General features: G+C 43.6%; 1 protein-coding gene across 2 annotated transcripts in view; it reads right to left on the bottom strand.

Annotated features, from left to right (window-relative positions):
- The window catches only part of LOC137617353 (mediator of RNA polymerase II transcription subunit 6-like), an 87,733-nt gene that overhangs the window by 26,120 nt on the left and 49,307 nt on the right, over positions 1-12,306 (bottom strand). The gene's annotated exons all lie outside the window — the stretch shown is intronic.

A 12,306-nucleotide genomic window follows, 5' to 3' on the forward strand; every position in this document is an offset into this window, starting at 1 on the left:
TATATTTTGATAGAGAAAAGTGGACTTTCATATAAAACTGACACATTCATGAATTTTAAATGTTCTCTGACAATGTGCTCTTTAGTTAAGCACATAGAAGAGGAGCAGTCTTAGCTCGGTGCATACACCACCTGAATACCGAGCTACCCATCAATCATCTACCTCACTTTTCATGTAGTCTACATGTAAGGCTGGAAGACATCAGTTAGGCTGGGAGGTGAACAGCGATATGTTTATATGAAAAAAGGCAGTTTTGACGAAGGAAAAACATATTTTTGGAGAGGGGCTGTGTGGTCTCCAAGGACTTTCCGATTATAGGATAGAAAACCGAATACAATACGACATAAATACCAATGCAATATTGACTCCCCAGCTCTACAACCAGTGTATTAACTACTATCCATGAATTCCCAAGTGAAAAGCAATTGCCCCACTCCCTCGCATAAGGATTGGGAGGGAGGGTCCTAGAGACCACACAACACCTCCCCAAAAACAGGTTTTTCCTTTATCAGGACTCCTTTATGGGGGCTATGGTGCCGTGTGGTCTTCAAGTACTAGTACAAGAGCATTATTGGGAATCCTCAAGGCCAACCATCTACAACCAAGCAGGACATACAATACACGCATATGTTTCCATGGGCAAGTATAAAATCTTACAAGTCTGACTCTTGCCTCATAAGGACTGACTGAAGAATACGAGATGCCCCTTATTTTGCCATTTGGGGGAGAACAGGAACAACTCTTCTTCACAGTTATCTTAGTATTCACATACTTTCATGTACGTGAAAATATCAATAAGTTATAACTTGTTAATTACCGGGTATCTATCTAATATTTGGTCAAGTTCCATTTTCTAGCCTAACCTTACCAAGGTTAGAATCACAAGCATTAAATAAAAACAAACTCATTTCAGGGAATTGTCTAAACTTATCACCAGTAAAATACTTGCAGTTACTTACAACTGTAATAATATCTAACCAGTCGTAAAACGGCTATACAAAACCCAATTCAAGCTAGGCTAGCCTAACCATATGGCTAATTTTCAATATAAATTTTAAATTTTACTAAATAAAATAACTTGTTAAACAAATAGCACTGGCAATTTAGAACCCCAACATTAGACAGATTGACTAGTTATAAAAAAGGTGTTATAGGTAAGAAAATTTAGAAACAGTTATCAAATCTTAACATGAGAAAGGAAGACAAAGTCTCAACCCTGTTTTAAAGACATGCAAGAATGCTTACAACACCAACCAAACCAGTATCAAACAAAAGCAATCAAATAGCACACACAATTACTCAACTGCCAGTGCTTTACTCTATGTCTTACTTCATATTATTATGTTGATGTAACAAAAAGAAAACCTGAAATAACTACTTAATCTTATTTCACTTGTACAGATACAGAAACAGTTGTTGATGGTCACATGACAAAATTTCGGATGGAAGCTGGGCGCTAGTTGATACGCTTATAACCTGACAGTCAACTAGGATGATGGTTTCTTTCTATGAGGCAATGACATAGTAATGACATCACTCATAGCAGATTAATTTCAGCAGTTGAGGTGCTGTGTCGAGTTCTAATGTGTCCGAACTCAAGGGTCTACCTTGTACACAAGGAGTCTGTGCTTTGCACAGTGATACACTGGCCCTAAAGCAGGGACATCTATATTTATTTAGTATTTATGTCGCATTGGATTCCCTGTTCTAGCCTTTCACAGTAAAGTCCTTGGAGATTACAGCCTATTAACCCCAAAAATTTATTTTCACAATTACTCTTCCGGGAGTAATTTGGCAGGGTTAAAACAAAAGAGAACATCCCTGAATAGAACTTCCATGACAGGAGGCTATAAATAACCACCTTCAGGAACCTCTTCTGGGAGTAATTTGGCAGGGTTAAAACAAAAGACAACATCCCTGAATAGTAGTTGCATGCCAGGAGGATGTAAAAAACCATACTTCCGCTATAGGTTTGTAGCACCAGACTTTGAGCTCCTGCCTTGCATCATTCCACTACATCTCCAGGGATAGTAGTTCAAGACAAGGATAATCCCTCTTCTTTACAAAGTTCCAAGCATAGTGACTTTACGTGCGCGAGGTAGTCTATTCTTTTTTTATTCCATAACCTCACAAAACCAATCTAGACTAATTTATGGAGACTTCATCTTGATGAGGCACATCAAACCCACCATCATTTCAAAATGGAACCATAATCCTCTTGAAATCCAGTCAAGAATGCAGCCTTTTATAAACAGAAATCCCATCACCTAATCTTAAAATTGTTAGAACCCAGTTTCACATCACAAATCATGGCTAAGGTCTTGAAAAGTGAAAATGGGCAAGATCTCTGCAAGGAGGAAGTATTGGAAATTGCTAAATCAGACACAATGGTTGGCTATCAAGCTTTGTTAAGAAACTGATGTTTCCAGCAGACAAGAATCTTTCTTTTCTTCAGGGAAAAGGGGAGGATAGCAGTAAAATTCCTAGCATATCCATACTTCCCCTATCCATACTGGCTCACAATTTCTGAAGGAAAATGCTAATATGAATAATCCTAGCGCAAATCAATGCTCAGATTGCTATTATTCTATTTGATAGATAATCTTGAGCATTGTTTTAAATGCACACTTGAGTGATAAAAACCTAATTCTTATTTCTTTGCACAGTAATGTATTCTACAGTACACACTTATATTAACTTGGTGTATGCCTACATAGGATAGACATAATTAGGCCATGATTTTAGGATAACCTAACCTACATTACTCAACCCTTTCCCCCATTTGACCTTATTTGCACATCCCTGAGAGCTAATAGCGTGATACGAGAGCGGGTACTTTATATCAATAGCACCATCAGGTTTAGTGGGGAAAATAAAAGCAAATAAAAAAGCTTTAGAGGCTATGCCATATCCAAATAAAAGCACCCATATGCTAGGCATAACATACAAATCCAAAGAAGCACGAATACTGAAGGGTGCATACACTAAACTGGTAGAAAGCACCCATCCCATGTAATAAGAACCTCGTTATAGGCAAGGGTGCAAGAGAGTGCTAATATTGAACATCAATCTCATCAGGACTCATGAAAGACAGAGTGGAACATACACTTATGATAAGAGTCACAATTGTGAGGGCATCAACAGGCATTTCACGCACATTAGAGAAGTTGATACAGGTGAATTGCAAGATTTGTTCGGGGATCTTGAACCTTCAGGTACTAGAGAAATGAGCCTGGTGAAGGAGATATGAATGTCCTCTTGCCTGAAGCAGGGCATCTCAATGCTTTATGGCCAATAGCACTAGGATCACATTTGGGATCACGAATTACTATGTGGAGAGTTACCTTTGGCATAAATACATTCCCTAGTTTCAGTAGAGCAAAATATGTCAAAAATTCTATTAGTTAAAGAATGTTCATGCCTACTTGGAAAGCAATTAGATTCTTGAGAACAGCTGTTGTGAGAAGACCATCATAAAGAGACATGGGACACAAACCTCGCTATTGGAAAATAAATAAACTGAGCAACCATAGACAGCTGCTGAATAACTGGGAGAGTGCTGTCAGGAAAGGCACATGACATAGGAGTGCTCTACAAGGTAATAGCTTTCAAACAGATTCCCATCAGGCATGACTCTAACAACCCGTAAAGCAAGATTTGCCTGAGAAGAGGCATTGATGCCAGTACTAAATCAACTGCAACAAGAAGAGGGGCTGCAAACCTCAGTCAAAGGGAACTTCTAAACTATTTGCTATCTCATCGATAAGCTTACAGAAGCTTTGCTCAATCTCTTTATAAGGAACACGAGTAGAAATATAAAAATAATCGTCAAAGAATCTCTAAACGAGGCTGAGGTTGAGGGGTTCAATGAAAATATAAATGCTGAAGATATTCAAGCCCCTTACCTGAATCTTAAGGGTCCTTATATCACCTACGACTGCTACACAAACACCACTGAGAATGTGTCCAGTCTTGTAAACACTTCAAGTTAGCAGAGAATTAAAACAACAGAGACTTACTAAAATTAAACTTCCTGACAAAACACCAAGGCAATATAAATAATATACAGTGCTGATATAAGCACAAAACCTCATAAAAAGGTAAAAAAATACAATATAACAAAAACATAGAGTTCCAAGTCTTGCACAACATTGCATACAGAACACAAATATGGCACAATAACTATATAAGCACTTGAATTAGCACTAAATTAAAATTACACATACAGAAAGTAGTAGAACAAATAAAAACGAATATGCCCTTAATATCTAAGTGGAAAAGTTCAATATAATGGCTGTTCAGAAGGAAAAAAAATTCACAGTATCCTGCTACTGTATTGGCTAAGAAACTCCTCACTTCAAGCAAAGTTCTGGAAAAACCAGAATAATAATCCTAATTAATACAAATTACCACTCACCTAAATCAAATAAGAAAGGACAATGAAAAACTAGGAAAAAGGGTTGTTAAGCAAGCATGAAAAGAGCACTAAATGGTCAAATTCTGAGGAGCAAAATGCTGGACAGAATATTGAATGGCCATTTTTGACAAACAACCAAGTGCATATTCTTCTTTTCTGGGCTCCGACCCGTGTCGCCCAGTGAAATGCTCCTTAAGCACCACCTCTAAGGTATATAACTGCTATATATTACCAGAGAAAAAATTGCATGGGAATGCCAGGTTGAACCCAGCTCGCTCACCTGTATAAGGTGTCGATATAATACTGGGGCGCGACAAACCACAACCAGAGGCCTCGCACCATTTAGATATCTCCTGTCAAAATCCCCGAACAGCGAGGTGCCGTTCAACCTCGTACTACTACTAGCCAACCCACGCCAGTGACGTCACTCCTTTATTAGCACGCAATTTTATAACCGTTTTTTGTCTGGTGTGTGCATTTCGCTGGTTTTTCTCTGGTTTTACCTCAAGATGTCCGACTCCACTGTCACTACATCTAAGTTAAGTACCAGATCTATGAGTTTTGAGATTTTGGAGGGGGCCTTGCCCTTTTTTGTTTATATTATTCAGCTCATTATTCACGACCTTGCTGGGTTTCTCTCGGGCGGCTCCTTCCTCTCTCTCTCTCTCGTTCGTTCTTAACGATTTTCAATAAGTACTCCATACTGATTGTTTCTCGTTATGAACTTTATGGATTGCCACGGTTCACACACCGTATCATTTTATTTTGTCCTGTTTTATGATAACAGTTATTTCATATTCATGTGCGTATTTTGGAGGTTGGCATGCCTGATCGCCATCGGCGTTCTTTTCCACATATATCTTTGCTTTTTTACGTTCGCACGCCACGGACTCGCTTACCCTTTTAACGTCATTCGTATGATTGCATTAGTTCGAGGGGCTTTCATGAGTCAGTTATTACAATTTAGTTTTCATTTTGTTAGCACTTCACTGACCCTGTGTTCTGTTGGTAGCCCTGCCTACTCCTAGCGCCGTCAGGCTTGTTCTTTCCTGTCTCTTGTTCGCGCCCTCATTTGTTTTACGATTGATTTATAGCTAATTTTATTATTATTATTATCATCCAGCATGCCTTCCTCTCTTATTTACCATGTGTTATGTTTTTTATAGTGTTTTAATCTTTCCACGTGATCATATCACTCGTGGGTCTGGCAGGTTGGTATACCTGATATCGTCTCGGAGCCAACCTACTCCTAGCCTCCTCCCGCCGATATCTTATAGCGCTATGTACTCCTCCCGGGGGCATCCGCTTTGCACGTGCGGTTCCCGTTGTTCTGTGAGGCATTACATTATTATTCATTAACGTACATTACTTTTCCCCACTACTCTACCCGGTCGTAGTCGTTTTCTTTCCGTCGCTCGTTTGGCCGACGATCGGCGGGGAGTTTTCGACTCGTTCCGTGGTACCTTGTTATGTTATTTATTTATTTATTAAGTTGTGTACGGGCTTCTCCCTCTTGGTCCCGCACGTCACGGACCCTTTTAAGATCCCTTTCCCCCCTCTGTCACGCACCTCACGGACCTCATATAGATATATATATATATGTTTAAAGACTTCCATTACGGGATCCCCGGGAGTAGCTTTTATTCATTACCCTTCGGTCGAGTTTTTTAGTTGAGCCCCGGAGCCAACGTTATTCATTATTACTTGGATTCCCTTTATATTTTAGTCACGTTTATCTATTATATACGATCCTAGTTCTCGACCTTGCCTTCCATGATATGATCACGACTACGGTCTGACTTAATTTAATTCATTAATTTGATTTAATTTAATAATTTTACAATCAAGTAAAGCTGTTATTTGATTTTTTAAACACCGGGGTCCCCTGGGGGGTCCCCTAATTTGCCTTCATTCAATTATTAAGGCATTTATATATGAATAATTTTTATCATTTATTTGATATATGACTTATAACCCCCCGGACCCCCCAGGGTCCCCTATTTGCCTTCATTCATATACTTAGGCATTTATATGAATAGTTTTATCATGGGTTGGATATATATATATAGAGTTACAGCATTCGGGCCCCGTGCCCTTCATTTGCTTCCATTCAGGATAATTATAGCTATATATATTCAACTTTATCACCATGATATTAACTTTTATAATATTTAAGCACTGGGACCTCCGGCCCCTAATTGCTTTCCTTTAAGATACTCATGTATCTTTTATCTTACAGACTGTCCGCTGTGCGATGACGGCATGTGCCGCTGTTCTCCACCAACCCTGCGGCCATAATGTGTGTCGTTCGCACGCTCACTGCTCTCTTCAAGTGGATGACCTAGCTGTTTGGCATCCGGACAACTGTCCTGCCTGCTACAAATTGGCTTCCACTCTAACATCTGAATCGGTGAGTGCATTTACTTTATTACAGAATTGTTGGGAGTTACATTTTAATGTCCTCTTTTATTATTTTATTACTTTAAGGCCACAGTCCTCTGGACTTCCTGCATGATAAGGCATGCCTACGAAGTCCTTGGGCTTCTTAGTTTTTTCTTTGGCACTTTTATCCCTCACTAATAGTCTGTTCTCTTTCAGAGCACCCAGCTTGAAATGGACACAGCCTGAGCTACCCTCAAGATCTGGATTGGCGGGTTCGCCCGCAACGTGAAGGCCAGACAGCCGTATATCCTTTCTGAGGAATGGTGTTCCCTCCTCTACCCCAATGCTAAAACATCAGCTGCGGTCCCCAAAGCGCTGGCGGACCCGATCATCGAGAGCATTGCATCTCTTCTTCTGGCCCCGGACCAAGGGGAGACGGGCGCCAACCTAACTGAGGACGTCGCTACCCTCGACCTTAATGTGGAACCCATGGCTCTGGATGATCCCGACGCAGGTAGGGACGTAGGTGAGTCAGGTGGTTCCCGGGCTGGGATTCCTCTCCCTAGCCCGGCTTCCTCTTCTACTTCCGACCAATCTTCTTTTCGAGGTTTTCCCGAGGCAACCGGGACTGATCTCAGCTCCCGACCTGTTCCCCCCAAAAGTGAAGGCTCCTCACAAGCCTTTATATAAAACTCACAAATCTTCCCAAGACCACAACCCTTCGAGATCGTCACCCTCGGAGGCTAAATCCTCCTCCACCAGAGTCTCTCAAGACCCAATTGCTGTGCCCTCAACCTCTCAAGAAGTAGTCTCTGTTCCGGCACCTGTTCCCCACCAGGCGGGATCATTTAACATGGAGGAATTTTCTGACAAACTGTTTGCTCGTTTTGAGTCGATCCTATCGTCTCATACGAAGCAATCACATGAGAGGATAGCTTCTGTGGAGAGCCTAGTCCAAGGCCTCATGAGTTCGGGGCTACCACCACCACAACAGCAGTACCCCATTCCCAACGCCTCCAAGTTTCCTCCTTTCAATAAGAATAACCCTTGGAGGTTAGCATTGCATGCCCCTTTTCGGAGGGTATGCTGTCAATCGAGGGTTTCGGTACACGGCCTCTTACGGACTACGAATTCTACCCGCCGGGTCTTGAATTCCCCTTCCCCGGCTACGCTCGCCTCACAGAAGCAGCTCTGATCCGTTTAGATAGGGTTCCAAAGGAAACTGTCCTTTTTCCTAAGGAACAGGCACAGTCTGTCTTGGTTCGCCTGTTCCATGAGTGGGACTGTTTGAACACTATGCTTACGGCCCACAAAAGTTTGTACACTATGTTTGTGGCCGACGACCAAACCCCTACACCATGTGCGACCTAGATCCTGGAGTCGGTCTTCCAGGCTATCAAAGATGAGAAGCCTTTACCACAACTCAGGGAGACCGACTTAACCTCCCTCCTCTTTCTGGGGGACAGTGAATGTTGGCGGAATGCCCCAGCTACCTTTTCAGTAGGTAAGTTGAGCCCGGACTGTGCCTCGACGCAGTTCAGCGAACGGCTTCCCAAACTCCCAGAGTCTCTTCTTAAATTAGAATTTGATTCTAGGTGCAGATTCGGCAGATCTCTCAATTCGGTCACCCTTTCCGAATTGGCCGTTGCCACTTACAACGAGGAGGACCTCCTTAAGGCCCTCACTAAGTCGTTACTGCAAAACTTCATGGCTGACGCCTATGATTTTGCAAGCGCCAGGACCCGTTGTCGACGACACGTCCTCTCTGAAGCCACCATTAGGCACGAGCCTAATAAGCTCATCAAAGCTCCGGTCTGGGGCCCGGATCTTTTCCCGGAGGATTTGGTTAACTCGGTCCTTAGCGAGGCAGCTAGGGCCAACCAAAGCCTCAAAGTTAGATGGGGCCTCGTCCCAAAGAGGAGATATGAGCCTACTGGTACCCCAATCCGAGGTAAGAAGAGATTGAGGCCTTTCCACTCTTCCCAATTCAGGGTTCAACCGGCTCCCCAAGGCCCCCAGCCTTCTACATCAAAGGGCCAGCAGCAAGAGCAATACGTCCTGGTCCCTCAGTCTCAAATCGCCTCGACTTCCTTCTCCCCCGCCTTTAACCCCATTTATGAGGCTCAGACCTCCTTCCGTGGCTACCAGCGTCACAGAGGTGCCAGGGGTGCCTTTCGTGCCCGAGGTAGCGGAAGGGGTTACCACCGGGGCAAGTCTTCCCGTGGAAGCAGAGGAGGCAAATCATCCTCCACCCAATGAGACAACGCAGGTAGGAGGGAGACTGTACCTTTTTTGAGACCGTTGGAAGTTCAGCGATTGGGCTTCTAGCATTATCTCCAAAGGCCTAGGGTGGAGCTGGATACAGGGACCTCCTCCACCGAACAGCTTTTACCAATTGCCAACAGAAGAACTATGTTCCTTCACGACAGATCTGCTACAAAAGAATGCGATCCAAAGCATACGTCGCTTAAGATTTCAAGGACGCTTGTTCAGCGTGCCAAAGAAAGGCTCAGACAAACGAAGGGTAATCCTGGACCTGTCTCGTTTAAATTCCTTCATTCGTTGCGACAAATTCCGTATGCTTACCGTCTCGCAGGTGCGGACCTTACTTCCCCGTGGGGCCGTCACCACCTCCATCGATCTTACCGATGCCTACTATCACGTTCCAATAGCAAGGCATTTTCGTCCTTTTCTGGGCTTCAAGCTAGGCAAACAAGCCTACGCATTCAAAGTGATGCCGTTCGGGCTCAACGTGGCACCCAGAATCTTCACCAAACTAGCAGAGACAGTCATTCAAGAGCTTCGCACTCAGGGGATACAGGTAGTGGCCTATCTAGACGATTGGCTAATCTGGTCAGAAAATGCCCAGAATTGCCACGTAGCAAAAAACAAAGTCCTCACCTTCCTTCGACAACAGGGATTCCAAGTCAACTTCGGAAAATCCCGCCTGGTCCCAGAGACCACGTTTCAATGGCTGGGTCTACAATGGGACCTATGCTCCCATACGCTGTGCCTCCCCAAAGCCAAAAGGAAGGAGATTGCGAGGAAGACGAGACAATTTCTCAGGGAGAAGTTGACCTCCAGAAGGAACCAAGAGAGGATCCTAGGTTCCTTGCAGTTCGCCTCCGTGACAGACATCGTCCTACGGTCCAAACTCAAGGACATAAACAGAGTGTGGAGATCCAGAGAAACCGCAAAACGCCGCGACAGACGTGCCCGCCTTCCCCCACTCCTGAAGAAAAGTCTACAGCCTTGGACGAAGGTCAAGAATCTCTCCAAGTTGGTTCCCTTGCAACATCTGGTCCCGGGACTCGTCGTCCACACAGACGCCTCCTTAACAGGGTGGGGAGGTTACTCCGAACACAAGAAAGTCCAAGGGTTATGGTCATCTGTCTTCCGACACATGCACATCAACGTCCTCGAGGCCATGGCAGTCTTCCTCACTTTAAAACGTCTCAATCCAGCCAGGAATCTCCATATCAGACTGGTTCTCGACAGTGCAGTCATAGTTCACTGCCTCAACAGAGGAGGCTCCAGATCAGCCCAAATAAACCACGTCATGTTGCAGATTTTCTCCATGGCGGCAATGCACAAGTGGCACCTGTCAGCAGTTAATCTAGAAGGAGTCCGGAATGTGGTAACGGACTCCCTTTCCCGGACGACTCCGCTAGAGTCGGAATGGTCACTGGACAATCGATCCTTCCAGTGGATACTATCTCAAGTCCCAGGTCTCCAGGTGGATCTGTTTGCGACGGAATCCAATCGCAAACTGGATTGTTACGTAGCCCCCAACCTGGACCCTCAGGCTTATGCCACGGACTCTATGATCCTAGATTGGAATACCTGGAAGACGATTTATCTGTTTCCTCCGGTGAATCTCCTGCTGAAAGTTCTGCACAAACTCAGATCCTTCAAAGGTCGAGTGGCTCTCGTAGCCCCCAACTGGCCCAAGAGCAATTGGTTCCCCTTGTTGCTAGAGCTAGGTCTCAGCCCCCGGCGGATTTCCAATCCGGTGCTCACACAAACAGTACAAACTCGCAATGTGTTCACTTCCTCAAGGATTCTGAATGCCCTAACTTTATGGACTTCATGACATATTGGTTTTGGCATTGATTTAACGGATTCATATTTCTCATCCATTCCGAGAGCTTGTGCCAGGCTAAAACCTTCCACTCGCCCTAACGCAGTTTCCTGGTTTTTAAACGATGTTCTTAAGCTGGCCTCTGACACTCCAAATGAATCCTGTAACTATATGGCATTATTAAGAAAGTCACTTTTCCTTTTGAGCCTCGCCTCTGGCTCCAGAATCTCGGAATTGTCAGCTTTATCTAGAGCCCCAGGTCATATAGAGTTTCTCTCTTCAAGTGAGGTCCTTCTCTCCCCTAACAAAGTGTTCCTGGCTAAAAATGAGGATCCCCAGAACAGGTGGTCCCCCTGGAAGATTGTTCCACTTCCTAAGGATCCATCCCTGTGCCCAGTTACCACCCTGAAATCCTACTTAAGTAGAACTTCCACTACAACCACAGGGCCCTTATTTATTAGAGAGCACGGAGGAACTATTACCCTTAAGGGAATCAGGCAAGAAATTCTTTATTTTATTAAACAAGCTAATTCTGAATCATTCCCACATGTCCATGATATTCGAGCTGTGGCTACCTCAATTAATTTTTTCCACCATATGAAATTTGATGAGCTCTCAAAATATGTTATTTTCATTAGTAAAATAAATTTTTGAATATACTTACCCGGTGATCATATAGCTGTCAGCTCTGCTGCCCGACAGAAAAACCTAAGGACGAAATACGCCAGCGATCACTATACAGGTGGGGGTGTACATCAACAGCGCCATCTGTCGAGCAGGTACTCAAGTACTCCATGTCAACACAGAACCAATTTTCTCCTCGGCCCACTGGGTCTCTATTGGGGAGGAAGGGTGGGTCCTTTAATTTATGATCACCGGGTAAGTATATTCAAAAATTTATTTTACTAATGAAAATAACATTTTTCAATATTAAACTTACCCGGTGATCATATAGCTGATTCACACCCAGGGGGGTGGGTAGAGACCAGCATATATGTTAACATTAAGAGCTAAGTATTTCGTATTTCATTTTAGCAGTTATTCAAAATAACAAACATAAAATTAATAAGTACCTGGTAAGGAAGTCGACTTGAACAATTACTCTGCCTTTTTAAGTACGTCTTCCTTACTGAGCCTCGCGATCCTCATAGGATGCTGAGCGACTCATAGGAGCTGAAGTATCAAGGGTTGCAACCCATACTAAAGGACCTCATCAAAACCTCTAATCTAGGCGCTTCTCAAGAAAGAATTTGACCACCCGCCAAATCAACCAGGATGCGAAAGGCTTCTTAGCCTTCCGGACAACCCAAAAACAACAATAAAAAACATTTCAAGAGAAAGATTAAAAAGGTTATGGGATTAGGGGAATGTAGTGGTTGAGCCCTCACCCACTACTGCACTCGCTGCTACGAATGGTCCCAGGGTG

Source organism: Palaemon carinicauda, chromosome 23 (genome assembly GCF_036898095.1).
Source record: "Palaemon carinicauda isolate YSFRI2023 chromosome 23, ASM3689809v2, whole genome shotgun sequence".
NCBI lineage: Eukaryota > Metazoa > Arthropoda > Malacostraca > Decapoda > Palaemonidae > Palaemon > Palaemon carinicauda.